The 15,158-nt window shown below is 38.4% G+C and overlaps 1 protein-coding gene across 1 annotated transcript in view; it reads left to right on the plus strand.

Annotated features, from left to right (window-relative positions):
* LOC150084933 (cyclin-dependent kinase-like 4) overlaps positions 1 to 15,158 on the plus strand; it is a 109,140-nt gene that overhangs the window by 63,072 nt on the left and 30,910 nt on the right. The gene's annotated exons all lie outside the window — the stretch shown is intronic.

Raw genomic sequence — 15,158 nt, forward strand, 5'->3', positions numbered from 1 at the left:
CTTGGTTAATAAAATGACTGAAAATGCACTTTGATAATTTTTTGCATGTATAGCTGTATTGCCCTTTAAAGCTATTACAATTATTGTGCAAAAATTATCAAGACCTGGAAACTGCTATGTAAAGTTGCCCCTTAGCAAAAATGCCAACTTTGTCGAAAGTCTAACCCTGAGATTTGTTAATTGTGATGACAAAAGCTAAGAAATTTTCTTCTCTTCAAAGTAAATGGCAAGTAAGTTTCACTTGGTACTAAATCAATTCTCGGGATTTGAAAATCAGTCAGAAAGTTTTTGGAAATTTTTTTTTTTTTTTTTTTTTCTTTTTCAGCTATACTGCTAAATAAAAGTTATTGAAAAAGGAATCAGGTCAAACGAAAATCATGTTGGAAAATTTTTCGGAATTTTTTTTTTAATTTTAATTTTACTGCTAAATAAAACCTAATGCAAAAGAAAAAGCTTGTGAGAAGCTTCTTTAGTCTTGGAGTAATTAAAGTTCAAAAGGCATCATGGACAGAGGGACACAAGCAAATTATATATATATAATACATTTTAAGAAAAATGTTTAATTTCATCACTTTCATCCCTAAATGGAATACAGGTATTTGCGTGACAGTGTTATATGTCATTTTTGTTTTTATTATAAAATTTATTTTTAGCAGTATTTTATTAATTAAGATTTACATTAACTTATCCTACTTTTTGTTGTGCACATGATGGATAAAAAGAGTCAAATTATAATATGCCATTTTTGCAGATATATTAACTGTAACTCATACCCAAATACCCAACTCACTTTGTAATGCGTGTCGCACACCCATCACAAAGGAATCAGGTCAAAAGAAAATCAAAGTGGGGTAAAGTGTCAAATTATGGTTGATGGATGAGTGTTTTTGATTGTACTCTGACAAGACCACCAGCTCAAATAAATCATGGATACAATCGTTAATTGCATTTAGCAGTTACAGGCTTGAACCACAGTCTACTCAAAGAGAAGTTCTGTGCTCTTGACCCTAGAAACTCGGCTATTTCAGATATATTCCAAGTTAAATTCCAAAAGCAAATATATGTTCACTTGTATGCTGTCAACTTATAATTTGTGGAAATCAAAACTAAATCCTTTCCCAATTGCTTGCACTTTTTCCATCACCAACAAATGAATATTCATTTTCTACTTTGATCTTTATTAGGTTTTTTTTTTTTTAATAGAATGCTAAATATAAGTGGTATTAGAACCTATAGTACTTAGAACCTTGCACAGGTTGGAGGTCGAGATATTTTTTGACATTAGACTTGAACTTCTGTTCAAATCTAATGTCAAAATTTTTTTTTTTTTTTTTTTTTGACATTTAAGGAATAGTTTACGAATATGTTGTGCCACTTCATATGACTGTTACGGAACCTTACTACAGAACTGTACTGCACACTTTGCAGGATCATCACATTCGTTGCAAACGACCACACTGCATGTTGGTGGGTGGATACTGCATCGTGACAGTGCAAAACCTCGCATTGCTCATACTGGCATTGAGTACTTAGCCAGCATTAATGCCAAATGTGTTCCTCAAATGCCCTACAGCCCTGACCTTGCACCCTGAAATTTTTTTATTTTATTTTCAAAGTTAAAGAAGAAGTTGTGAGGAAAACATTTCCAGCCATTAGAAATTAGCATTAGTAGAGGCATACGATGCAAGAAAGCAAGCTTATGCAGCATTAGCCAAAAAAAAAAAAAAAACCCTCCCATTTCACCTCTCCTTACTTTCCAAATGCCTGTCCAGCTCAGCCTTAAATTTCTTTAGGCTATCAACTTCCACAACAAAAGATGGAAGTCTGTTCCACCAATCAACTACCCGCTGGCTAAAGGCAAATTTCCAGACATCTATTCTACAACTGTCTTTCCTCAATTTGAATCTGTGTGCCCTCAGGTTCTTAAGCTGAGCAAGAGGAAGAAACCCATCAGCATTCAGCTTGCTCAACCCATTCAAGGCTTTATACACCTCAATCAGATCACCTTGCAGGTGCCTACTCTCCAGGCACTGCAATTTGCAGAACTTAAGCCTTTCTTGGTAAGAGCACCCCTTTGTTCCCCCTCACATATCTTGTTGCCCTTCTTTGTAGTCATTCTAGCAACTCTACATCCTTCCTAAAATGAGGCCTCCAGATCTGTACACAGTACTCTAGATGTGTGGCCTGACCATTGCCTTGTATAAAGGTGCCTCCGTAGCCAGGTGGGAAGGAGCAGCAGTGCGTAGCACACGCTTCTTGATTAGACCAGGGTTCGAGCCCGTCACCACCAAATACGGAGGATGCGGAAAGGTCAGGGAATGACCACCGCACGGAGCAATATGGCCTTAGTTGCTAATGCTCCTAAAAAAAAAAAAAAACAAATAAAAAATAAAAATAGCCTTGTATAACGGGATAATCACCTCCCTGTCCCTGCTAGCAAAATTCCTATATATCATTGACAAGACTCCATGACCTGCCATGGCAGCCTCTCTGCAGTGCTCAGCAAACTTCATATTTGACTAGCGCCTCCGTAGCCAGGTGGGAGGAGCAGCAGTGCATAGCACACGCTTCTTGATTAGACCGGGGTTCAAGCCCGTGACCACCAAATACGGAGAATGCGGAAAGGTCAGGAATGACCACCGCATATCCCTGGAGCAATATGGCCTTAGTTGCTAATGCTCCTAAAAACCAAACAACAACAACAACATCATATTTGACTGCACAATTACTTTCAGGTCTTTTTCATTTTCGACTTCCCTGAGTGTACCACACAGATGGTACGTTTCTCTTCGGTTTTTGCTACCCATATGCAGTACTTTGCATTTGCCAATGTTAAACTTCAGTTGCCACTTTTCAGCCCATTTGCCCAACTTATCTAGATCCAGTTGGATTAGCATACTCAACTGTATCATCTGCAAACTTGGACATTAAACCTGATATACCTTCTTCAATATCATTGATAAATATACAAAACAACAATGGGCCCAACACAGAGCCCTGGGAAACTTTACTAATAACATTTGTCCACGAAGAGCAGTGTCCATTGATTACCACTCTCTGTTGACTCCCACTCAACCATCCCTTTATCCATTGTAGCAACTTATCCTTAATGCCATACCTCTCCAATTTGTACAGTAGTCTTCCATTTGCAACAGCATCAAAAGCTTTCCTGAAATCCAAGTATATGATATCAAAATTATTTTTGACATTCAGTTCCTTTGTGACCACATCATAGTATCCAATCAAATTGGTGAGACAAGACCTCCCTTTAACAAACCCTTGCTGTGTCTTAACTATTACTGCAGACTTTTCTAGATGATCCTGCACTGCTTCTTTAACCAGTGATTCCATTATTTTTCCTGGAACACAAGTTAAACTAACAGGTCTATAGTTACCTGTGTCACCTTTTGAACCCTCTTTGTGAATTGGTGAAACATTTGCACACCTCCAGTCCATGTGGACCTCCCCTGAGTCCAAGGAAGTTCTCATAATTATGGATAAGGGTTTGCTTACTTCCTTTGCTGCCTCCTTTAATATAACTGGATTGATCCCATCCACCCCCAGATGCCTTCCTTATGTTTAACTTCAACAGTTTCTCCTCCACTTTGTTCTCAATTATTACAAAATCACTTAGCTCCCTGTTAACGTTTGAGAAACTTCTGGCACTCCCCTCATTGAATAACTCCTCGTGTGAATGTATATGCAAAATACTCATTCAGTTTATCAGCTACCTGAGCATGATCATCAATAGTCAACCCATCTATGTTAAGTGGTCCAATCTGATTCATCCCTTTCCTTCTATAGTTTACATAAGTAAAGAACTCTTTGCTGTTTTTGTTTGCCTGCCCTGGCAGCCTGTCTGCATTGCTCAGAAAACTTCATATCTGACTGCACAATTACTGCCAGGTCTTTTTCATTTTCCATTTTCCAGTTTGGTACGTTTCTTTGGGGTTACTTCTACCCATATGCAGTACTTTGCATTTGTCAAGGTTTAACTTCAGTTGCTACTTCTTAGCCCATCTGCCCAAATTATCTAGATCCTGTTGCAGTAGCACACTGCCATTACTGTCATTAACAACCCTGCCAACCTTTGTATCATCTGCAAACTTTGATATTAAGCCTGATGATATTGATGAAGGTTTACCTTCATCAATATCATTGATAAATATACAAAACAACAGTGGACCCAACACCAAACCCTGTGGGACTCCACTGATAACATTAGTCCACGAAGAGCAGCACCCATTGATTACCACCCTCTGTCTTCTCCCACTTAACCATCCTTTTATCCATTGTAGCAACTTACCCTTAATACCATTCTGCTCCAATTTGTACAATAGTCTTTCATGCGCAACAGTTTCAAAAGCTTTCCTGAAATCCAAATATATGATATCAAAATTATTTTTTGCATCCAGTTACTTTGTAACCACATCATAATATCCTATGAAATTTGTCAGACAAGACTTTCCCTTAACAAACCCATGCTGTGTCTGAATTATTGCTGCAGTCTTGTCTAGATGATCCTGCAATGCATCTTTAACCAGTGACTCCATTATTTTACCCGGAACAGAAGTTAAACTAACTGGTCTGTAATTACTCGTGTCACCCTTCGCTCCCCCTTTGTGAATTGGGGATACATTTGCACATCTCCAGTCCGTGGAAACCTCCCCTGAGTCCAAGGATGCTCTCATAATTATGGCTAAGGGTTTGCTTAGTTGCTTTGCCACCTCCTTTAATATATATGGCTTATACAAGTTGATATTGAAAAAATTCTGTAGAATTCAGATCTAGAAGTTGATGAAACTGAATTAAAATAATAAATATATAAATGCAGAGGCTATTACAGCAAAGAAAAAAATAAATGATGAGTTTTTTTTCATGATTTTTTAAAATATATTTAAAAAAAATTTTTTCAGTCAAAAGATTTTTCCTGTTCATTTATTATATATATGTATTTTTTTATAAAATTTTGCTATTGATTTTATTTTTTAACAATAATCCACTCTAACATTCGGTATAAAGTCAAAATAGGAAAAGTTTGATATTTAAAAATATTTGTTTATATAGATTTTAATTTTTTCAAATTCCCAAATTTCTCTTTAAATTGCATGCATAAATTCACTCATCAAATGGTTTAATGCCCCTCCCAGCCATAGCCAATACAAGTGGTCAAATCTCAGAGTATGTACTATGTGCATTTGAGTTGATCATAGTTCAAGCTCATATGACTGCTAAATACAATGCACTTCTTGTATTCTCTTGTCTTGTGAACTCCTCTGACGTATTGTGTGTTATGAGTGTTACTTGATTATCAGAAGTGATCCATACCCTATTAAATTAGTGAATTATTCAAGATTGACCCCTCAGTTTTGAGTAGCCACGATCTCATGATTATGATCCTTGAAAACAGAGACATACTTCTTTTCAGACTCATCATAATTGAGTCTTGTAATAATAATACTCTTCCACAAAATATATGAGAGCATTCCATCAAATGTCTATTTGTCTAAAAAGGGGTTTAGAGCTGACGGTCTCAGATTATGGGAAATTTACTAGATGAACAAGCTAATGCAAAGTATCATTTTAGTTTGTAGTAAATCACCAAAGTAAGTGAAATAGTATCATTTTTGTTATATCTCATATTGTGAACGCCTTCACAAGTTGCCCTGATTTACACTACCTTGAATAAGCAATGCTTCACCAGTAGAGAAGACTAATGTTACTTATTCTTGGTAGATACTACCACCCAGGTTGCACCATTTCGAATTTGTTGGCCTCTCATCAGTGGACGGGTAGGTACCCTGGCGGTACAATGAGTGACAACCCAGTTATGAAGTATAACTCCATATATGAGAAATGCCAGACGGTGTGCAACAGTAAAGACTAAAAAGGGTTTAGGGCTGAAAGCCTCAGACTACAGGAAATTTACTAGACGAACAAATTAGTGCAAAGCATCAGTTTAGTTCTTAGTAAATTCCCATAGTCAGAGGCTTAAACTAACCTTTCAGCCCTAAACCCCTTTTAATCTTTACTGTTGCACACACACCGTCTAGCATCTCTCATATTGTGGAATTATACTTCATAATCGGGTTGTCACTCATTGTATCACTAGGGTACCTACCCACTCACCAATGAGAGGCCAACAAGCCTTGAAATGGTGCCATCTGTGGAGCCTGATGGCATCCTTTGTTACTGAGAACAGGTAACAACAGTCTTCCCTACTGGGGAAGTGTTACCTATTTGAGGGATTTATGAGTGAATACTGGAGTGAATGTGTTTGTGGAGTAACTGCCCCTTTCCTTTTTTGACGCCATTTCTTCTTCTTCCTCTCCTGCTGTCACTTTCCTCCACTATTTTGCTTTTTTATGTCTAATAGGGAGAGAGATGTGGATAAAAAGCTTTATTATCTCATACACATTTACAAACAGTGCAGGCGCCTCCGTAACCAGGTGGGAAGGAGCAGCAGTGTGTAGCACATGCTTCTTGATTAGACCGGGGTTCGAGCCCGTCACCACCAAATACAGAGGATGCAGAAAGGTCAGGGAATGACCACCGCATATCCCGGAGCAATATGGCCTTAGTTGCTAATGCTCCTAAAAACAAACAAACAAACAAACAAACAAACAGTGCCATCTAGGTGCGTATCCACTTAGAATAAGTAACATTAGTCCTCTCTACTTGAAGCATTGCTTATTCAAGGTAGCAAATCAGGGCAACTCATCGTGAAGGCGTTCACAACATAAGATCTAACAAAACAGTGCTATTTCACCTATTTCAGTGATTTACTAAGAACTGAAATAATGGTGTGCATTTGTCTAGATATTTCAGATTTTGTGACTGTATTTAAACAAATTTTTGGATACTGTAATCATCATCATAGGTTGCCATCCTATCTGGAGTTGACGATCAGTTGATACGTCACTCTGGGGTTGCTGCTTTCCATATGTAGTACTTTACATTTGTCAATGTTAAACTTCATTTGCCACCTCTCAGCCCATCTGCTCAACTTTTCTAGATCCTGTTGCAGCAGCGTACTGTCATTAGTGTCCTTAACAACCCTGCCAACCTTCGTATTGTCTTCAAACTTGGACATTAAGCTTGATATACCATCATAAATATGATTTATAAATACAGAAAACAACAGTGGACCCAACACTGAACCCTGAGTGACTCCACTAATAACATTAGTCCACGATGAGCAGTGTCCATTGATTACCACTCTCTGTCTTCTCCCACTCAACCACCCCTTTATTTATAGCAGCAATTTGCCTCCAATGCCACACTGCTGCAATTTGTGCAGCAGTCTTCCATGTGCAACAGTATCAAAAGCCTTTCTAAGATCCAAATATATGATATCAAAGTTATTCCCTGCATCCAGTTCCTTTGTGACCACATCATAGCATCCAATCAGATTGGTCAGGCAAGACTTTCCCTTAACAAAACCATGCTGTGTCCGAGCTATAACTGAAGACTTGTCTAGATGATCCTGCAGTGCTTCTTTAACCAGTTCCTCCATTAATTTTCCTGGAACAGAAGTTAAACTAACAGGTCTATAATTACTTGTATCGCCCTTTGATCCTCCTTTATGAATTGGGATCACATTTGCACATTTCCAGTTCATGGGTACCTCCCCTGAGTCCAAAGAAACTCTCATAATTATGTCTAAGGGTTTGCTTACTTCCTTTGCTGCCTCCTTTAATATAACTGGATAGATCCCACCCATCCCGGGTGCCTTTTTTATGTTTATCTTCAACAATTTCTCTTCCACTTTCCTCTCAGTTATTACAAAATCATCTAGCTCACTGCCAGAGTTTCTCACCTATGGCATTCCCCTCCCTGAATAACTCCTCATGGTTGAATGTAGATGCAAAATACTCATTTAGTTTGTTAGCCACCTAAGCAGGATCATCAACAGTTGAACCATCAATATTCAATGGACCAATCTGATTCATCCCTTTCCTTCTAGAGTTTACATAGGTAAATAACTCTTTGTTGTTTTTCTTTGCATACTTTGCCAAGGATTTCTCATAATCTGCCTTTGGCTGCCTAATCTCCTTTGTGACTTGGTTACAGACCAGCTTATATCTATCATAGGCTTCCATGTCACCCATTAATTTAAATGTATCACATGCATTTTTCTTCTCTGCCATATGTCTCATTAGTTCATCTGACATCCATTTAGGCCTAAACCTTGAACAATATTTGTTAGTTGGTATGTAAAGCCTAGCTAAATTCTAGGCTTTACTTACTAGGCTTCCATTATAAATTCTTTGAATGCTTCCCATTTTTAATTTGCTGTTGGTAACATCATCAGTTGGTCCCACCGTATAGAATTTAAATACTGTCTCAAACCACCGTAGTCACTTTTACAAAAGCAAAAACCCTTCCCTTTACCCCTGATGGTAGTTACCTCTTTGAGTAAATCCCACTTCAGCACACTGTGATCACTGCCACCTAGTGGTTCCTTTATCCACAAATTCTTAATGCATGAAGAATCACTACTGATAATCAGATCAAGAGTATTACTCCCTCTAGTTGCCTCCCGAACATGCTGATGTATAAAACAATCATCCAATAAATCCACAAAAGCCTTGCTAGTGTGTGAGCGACCAACCCCCAAATTCCAGTCAATATCTGGGAAATTAAAATCCCCCATTATAAGACTCTCTGATTTACTGGCCCACCCTATTTCCCTGTACAGTTTCTTATTATACTCATCAGATTCATTAGGCCTATAACACACTCCTACTCTCAATTTTGATCTTCCAGTGCTTATGTCACACCAAACTGACTCGACACTGCACTGTCCAGCGATGTCGACTGGCTTCACTTCCTTGGATTTTATGTGTTTCTTAACTAATAGCATAATTCCTCCTCCCTTCTTATCCTGTCTATCCTTCCTGTACACATTGTACTCCCCAAATTCCAGTTCTGCATTCCTTATGTCTGTGTGACATCACGTCTCTGATATCCCAACAATATCTGCTCAATAATATCTGTTCTGAGCAATACCTCAAATTCATCAAATTTATTTACCAAACTCCTAGCATTGGTGTACACGCAAGTATACATGCACCTGTTCCTATTCTTAGCTACCCTAACACAACCCATGTGTTTACTTGTACTGCAATGACTCCCAGCAGTCTCTAAAATACCCTGCACCTTGTTTTCCAGGCTGCTGCTCATTCCGATAGAAGCAGTGCAAGAATCACTTTCACCTCTGCCAGTGGCTAGTGTTAATCTCTTAGTCCTTGTATCCCTCCCAAGCTAGCAGTTTTCCGACCTACCTAACACTGCCTCGATAGCATCAGCAAATATTCTTACACCCTTTCTATTTAAGTGTATCCCATCCCTGTAGAAGCAGTCTCTCCTGTTAACAAATACAGACCAGGCTGAAAAAAATTCTACCCCTTGAGTGTTGTACTATCTTTCCAGGGCCGAATTGATCGACAAGGCTCTCATCATATACTCCCTCCTGTCGTGTCTCGGCTGAATTGCGGACACTTTCAAAATCAACCCTAATTCATGGCTTTTTTTCTAACCGTGACCTGTACTTTTTAAGTAATTCTGCTGGTCTCCTACTCTTAATATCATTAGTGCTAACGTATAGAACAATATCACCTTTTGTGCCCTTAAAAGATGATATCTGCTCTACAACATCATCAACCTTTTCCCCTGGCAGACATAACCTGGTCCTGTTCCACCTATCCTTTTTACGTAGCATGTTCCCATTTTCCCTGACAATGCAGTCACCAATTACAAAATTACATGAAACACCTTTCATTTTGCCAAAAGCAGATCTTTCATTTTCAATTCTTCTTTTAATTTCAGTTGAATCATCCCCTTTGTCATTAATTTCTCTTCCTAAATAGCTATAACCGTTGACTTTTTTCAATCAGTCTCTCACAAACAGTAAGTGTGAGATTTGTATAATTCTTGGAGCTAACTACCATCCATTTAGTCTTATTGGGATTTATCCGAACACCCATCTTATTACTTTCCACATAAACTATCTCCATGAGTGTTTGAAGATCAGAATCACATCCTGCAATGATGACTGTATCATTCGCATAGCATATATTATTATGCTGGCGCCTCCGTAGCCAGGTGGGAAGGAGCAGCAGTGCATAGCACACGCTTCTTGATTAGACCGGGGTTCGTACCGTCACCACCAAATACGGAGGATGCGGAAAGGTCAAGGAATGACCACCGCATATCCCGGACCAATATGGCCTTAGTTGCTAATGCTCTTAAAATCCAAATAACAAACAAACAAACATAGCATATATTATTGATGACTACTCCATCTAAAGCAATTCCTTCTGCTCTGTCTTCCAGTGCCTCCATAATTTTTTCAGAATAGAGATTGAACAGTACTGGAGACGGAATGCACACCTCTGCATTCCGTCTCCAGAGGTGTTCACCACAGAGAATGAACACCTCTCTTTGGTGTTCACCACAATGAACACCAAAGAGAGGTGTTCATTCCGAATGAACACCTCTCTTTATCATAATTTCTTCTGTCAGCTCATCTTCCACTCTCACCATAGCACTCTGATAATAGTACAGATTCTTGATTATTTGGATGTCACTGCTGTCTAAGTTTATCTATCTGGTGTAGGATAGCAAACAAGTTTCTATGCTGCACTTTGTCAAATGCTTTATCATAGTCTATGAAACATGCATAGACATCTTGTTGCATTTCCAGACATCTTTCTATTAATACTGAAAGACTGAACATAGCTTCTCTGATACCTACACCCTTCTTAAATCCAAACTGAGTGTTCCCTATTTCCTTTTCACATTTACCTTGGATTATTCTTAGAAATATCTTTAATGCATGACTCATGAGACTAATTGTTTGATATTCGGCACAATTTTTTGTATTTGGCTTTTTTGGTACCGGTAGGAAAGTTGATTTAAACCAATCCTGAGGAATCTTCCCTTAGTCATAAACCTTGTTGAACAAACGTATCAGAGCCTCAATGCCATTTTCACCAAACAATTTTAGATATTCTGTCACTATTCAATAGTAGCTGCTGGCAGAGGTGAAAGTGATTCTTGCACTGCTTCTATTGGAATGAGAACCAGTGTGGAAACAAAGTGCTGGGGATTTCAGAGACTGCTGGGAGTCATAGCGGAACACGTAAATAGCTACCCTAACACATGGACTGTGTTAGGGTAGCTAAGAATAAGAACAGGTGCATGTATAATTGCATGTACACCAATGCTAGGAGTTGGTAAATAAAATTGATAAATTTGAGGTGCTGGTCAAAACATCAAAAGCAGATATTGGTGGGATATCAGACACACAGATATAAGGAATGCAGAATTGGAATTTGGGGAGTAAAATGTGTACAGGGAGGATAGATAGGAAGGGAAGAGGGGTTATGCTATTAGTTAAGAAACATAAAATCTAAGGAAGTGCATCCAGTTGACATATGTGGACAGTGCAATATTGAATCAGTTTGGTGTGACACTGGGAAACAAAATTGGGAGTAGGAGTGTGTTACAGGTCTAATGAGTATATTGAACATCTGTACAGAGAAATAGAGTGGACCAGTAAATCAGATGGTCTTATAACTGGGGATTTTAACTTCCCAGATATTGAATTGAACTTGTGGGTTGGGTACTTGCACACTAGCAAGGCTTTTGTGGATTTATTGGATGATTGTTTTCTACAGCAGCATGTTCGACAGGCAACCAGAGGGAGTATTACTCTCGATCTGATTATCAGTAGTGATTCTTCATGCATTAAGAATCTGCTATATAATATCGGTGTAGATACACCATAGTTTACCCATAAATTTGAACTACGTATGTAGTGTAAAGGCATCATTATAATTGTTTCTCATATTGTGGGTGCTTTCACAATGAGATAGCTGGTATTGCACTACTTCAAATAATCTCGTGAAGGCACCCACAATATGAGATACAATTAAAACGATGCCTTTACACTACATACGTAGTTCAAATTTATGGCTAAACTATGGTGTATCTACACTGATATTATATAGTTAATTTCCTAAACCCATTAGAAATTATGCCTTGTGCATTTCATCTTCTAATACATTAAGAATCTGCAGATAAAGGACCCACTAGGTGGCAGTGATCACAGTGTGCTTATGTGGAATTTACTCAAGTTGTAATTACCATCAGGGGAAAAGGTTTTTGCTTTCTTAAGATGACTACGACAGTTGACTAGGGTCTTAGACTATTTTTAAATTATATACAGTGGGACTAACTGATGATGTTACTGACAGCAAATTCTAAATGGGAAGCATTCAAAGAATTAATCAGGGAAAATACTAGGCTTTTCATACCAAGTAACAAGTATTGTTCAAGATTTAGGCCTAAATGGATGTCAGATGGACTAATGAGACATGTGGCAGAGAAGAAAAATGCATGGGATACATATAAATTATCAGGTGACACAGAAGCCTATGTGGTATATATAAGCTAGTCTATAATCAAGTTACAGAGGAGGTTAGGCAGGCAAAGGCAGATTACGAGAAATATTTGGCTAAGGATGCAAAGAAAAATAGCAAAGAGTTCTTTACTTATGTAAACTCTAGAAGGAAGAGGATGAATGAGATTTGTCCACTTGATACCGATGGTTCAACTGTTGATGATCCTGCTGAGGTAGCTGACAAACTGAATGATTATTTTGCATTTTCATTCACGCATGAAGAGTTATTCAGGGACTGGAATGCCAGAGGTTTATTAAACTCTGTCAGTGAGCTAAATGATTTTGTAATAACTGAGAGCAAAGAGGCAGAAAAATTGTTGAAGTTTAACATCAGGAAGGCACCTGGGGTGGATGGGATCTTTCCAGTTATATTAAAGGAGGCAGCAAAGGAAGTAAGCAAACCCTTAGCCATGATTATGAGAGCTTCCTTGGGCTCAGGGGAGGTCCCCATGGACTGGTGATGTGCAAATGCGACCCCAATTCACAAAGGAGGATCAAAGGGTGACATAAGTAATTACAGACCTGTTAGTTTAACTTCTGTTCTGGGGAAATTAATGGAGGCACTTATTAAAGAAGCACTGCAGGATCATCTAGACAAGACTTAAGTTATAGTTCAGACACAGCACGGGTTTCTTAAGGGGAAGTCTTGTCTGACACATTTGATTGGATACTATGAAGTGGTCACAAAGGAACTGAAAGAAAAAAATAATTTTGATATCTTATAATTTGGATTTTAGGAAAGCTTTTGATACTGTTGCACATGGAAGACTACTGTACAAGTTGGAGCAGAATGGCATTAAGGGCATATTGCTGCTATGTATAATGGGATGGTTGAGTGGGAGAAGACTGAGTGGTAATCAAATGGACACTGCTCTTTGTGGACTAATGTTATTAGTGGAGTCCCTCAGAGTTCAGTATTGGTCCATTATTGTTTTCTGTGTGTCTTAATGATATTGATGAAAGTATATCAAACTTAATGTCTTAAGGTATATCAAACTTAATGTCTTAAGGTATATCAAACTTAATTGAGGATACAAAGGTTGGCATGGTTGTTAATAACACTAATGAAAGTACACTATTGCAGCAGGATCTAGAAAAGTTGAGCAGATGGGCTGAGAGGTGGCAATTGAAGTTTAACATTGACAAATGTAAAGTACTGCATATGGATAGCAGCAACCCCACAGTAATGTATCAACTGTGTGGTACTACGTTCAGGGTGGTAGAGAATGAAAAGGACCTGGGGTAATTGTGCAGTCAGAGTGCAGACAGTCTGCAGGAATAGCTCATGGTGACTTGTTAATGATATATAGAAAATGTTCTAGCAGGGATAAGGAGCTGATCATCCCCTTGTATAAGTCAATGGTCAGGTCACATCCTGAATACTGTATACAGGGCTGGTGACCTCATTTTAGGCAGGATGTGGAGCTGCTGGAACAAGTACAGAGAAGGGCAACAAGATTAATGAATGGAACGAATGGCTGCTCTTACAAAGAAAGGTTTAAGTTTTGCAAATTACAGTGTCTGGAGACTAGGCAACAAGGTGATCTGATTGAGGTGTATAAAGCCTTGAATGGTTTGAATAAGCTCAATGCTGATGGGATTTTTCCTCTTGCCCAGATTAATCACCCGAGGGGATATAAATTTAAATTGATAGATGTGTGGAAATTTTCCTTTAACCAGCAGGTGGTTGATTGCTGGAACAAGTTGACAGCTTAAATAAAGTCAAGGCAGAACTAGACAAACATCTGTAGTGAATGGATGGGTGAAATGGTAGGGGCCTTTTTTTTTTTTTTTTTTTTTTGTCTGATGCTGTACAAACTTGCTTTCTTGCATCATATGCCTCTACTAATGCTAATGCTGTTCCATCGTCTCCAGCAGCCTTTTCACTCTGCCATTTTCAAAGCCTTCATCACCTCACTTTGAAGTATCTTTGGGCCTTCAAGATCTTTTTCCTTTATACTTCCTTTTGTCTCTTCATCTTGTGATATATATACTTTTTTCCAGATCTGTTTTTTTGCCTTTCAAATCCATCACTGCTTTCCCTGTTTTGTCAGCTATGTGCACCTGGTCTTTTTCTTATACATTCCAGCCATCTCCTTTACTTTTCTGTGCAGATCATGGCTTGTCTGCGGTTACTTCTGACTTCTGACTTTATACCAATCTGAAGAACATCCATTAATCACAACCCTCTGCCTTCTGCTCTGCAGCAGTAATCCATCTTACAATTTTTCCACTTATCCTGACATGTTCCAACTTATACAGTGACCTCTCATGAAGATCTGAATCAAATTCCTTTCTGAAATCCAAATAAACTGCTGAAATTGTTCCCTACATTTAGCTCATGAGTAATTGTGTCAAAATAGCTTATCAGGTTAGTTAAACATGATTTTCCCTTAACAAAAACATGTTGTGTGCTGTACAGAATGACATACATATCTAAAGTAAAGGATTGCACTCTTACTCATTGCCCCATAAGATTTTCCCTACCAACATAGTCAGACTAACCAATCTGTGGTTACTGACTTCGCTCTTGCACCGTCTTTATGTATTGGTGATATGTTGACACTTCTCCAATGCAAAGGAATCTCTCCCAAGTTGAAATATGTTCTCATAATTAACTTCATTGATTTAATACACTCCCTGGCAGCCTTCTTCAAAATTACTGGGTGTATGCCATCAACTCTAGGAG

The sequence above is a fragment of the Mastigoproctus giganteus genome, chromosome 6 (assembly GCF_048544385.1).
Source record: "Mastigoproctus giganteus isolate SK-2022 chromosome 6, ASM4854438v1, whole genome shotgun sequence".
NCBI lineage: Eukaryota > Metazoa > Arthropoda > Arachnida > Uropygi > Thelyphonidae > Mastigoproctus > Mastigoproctus giganteus.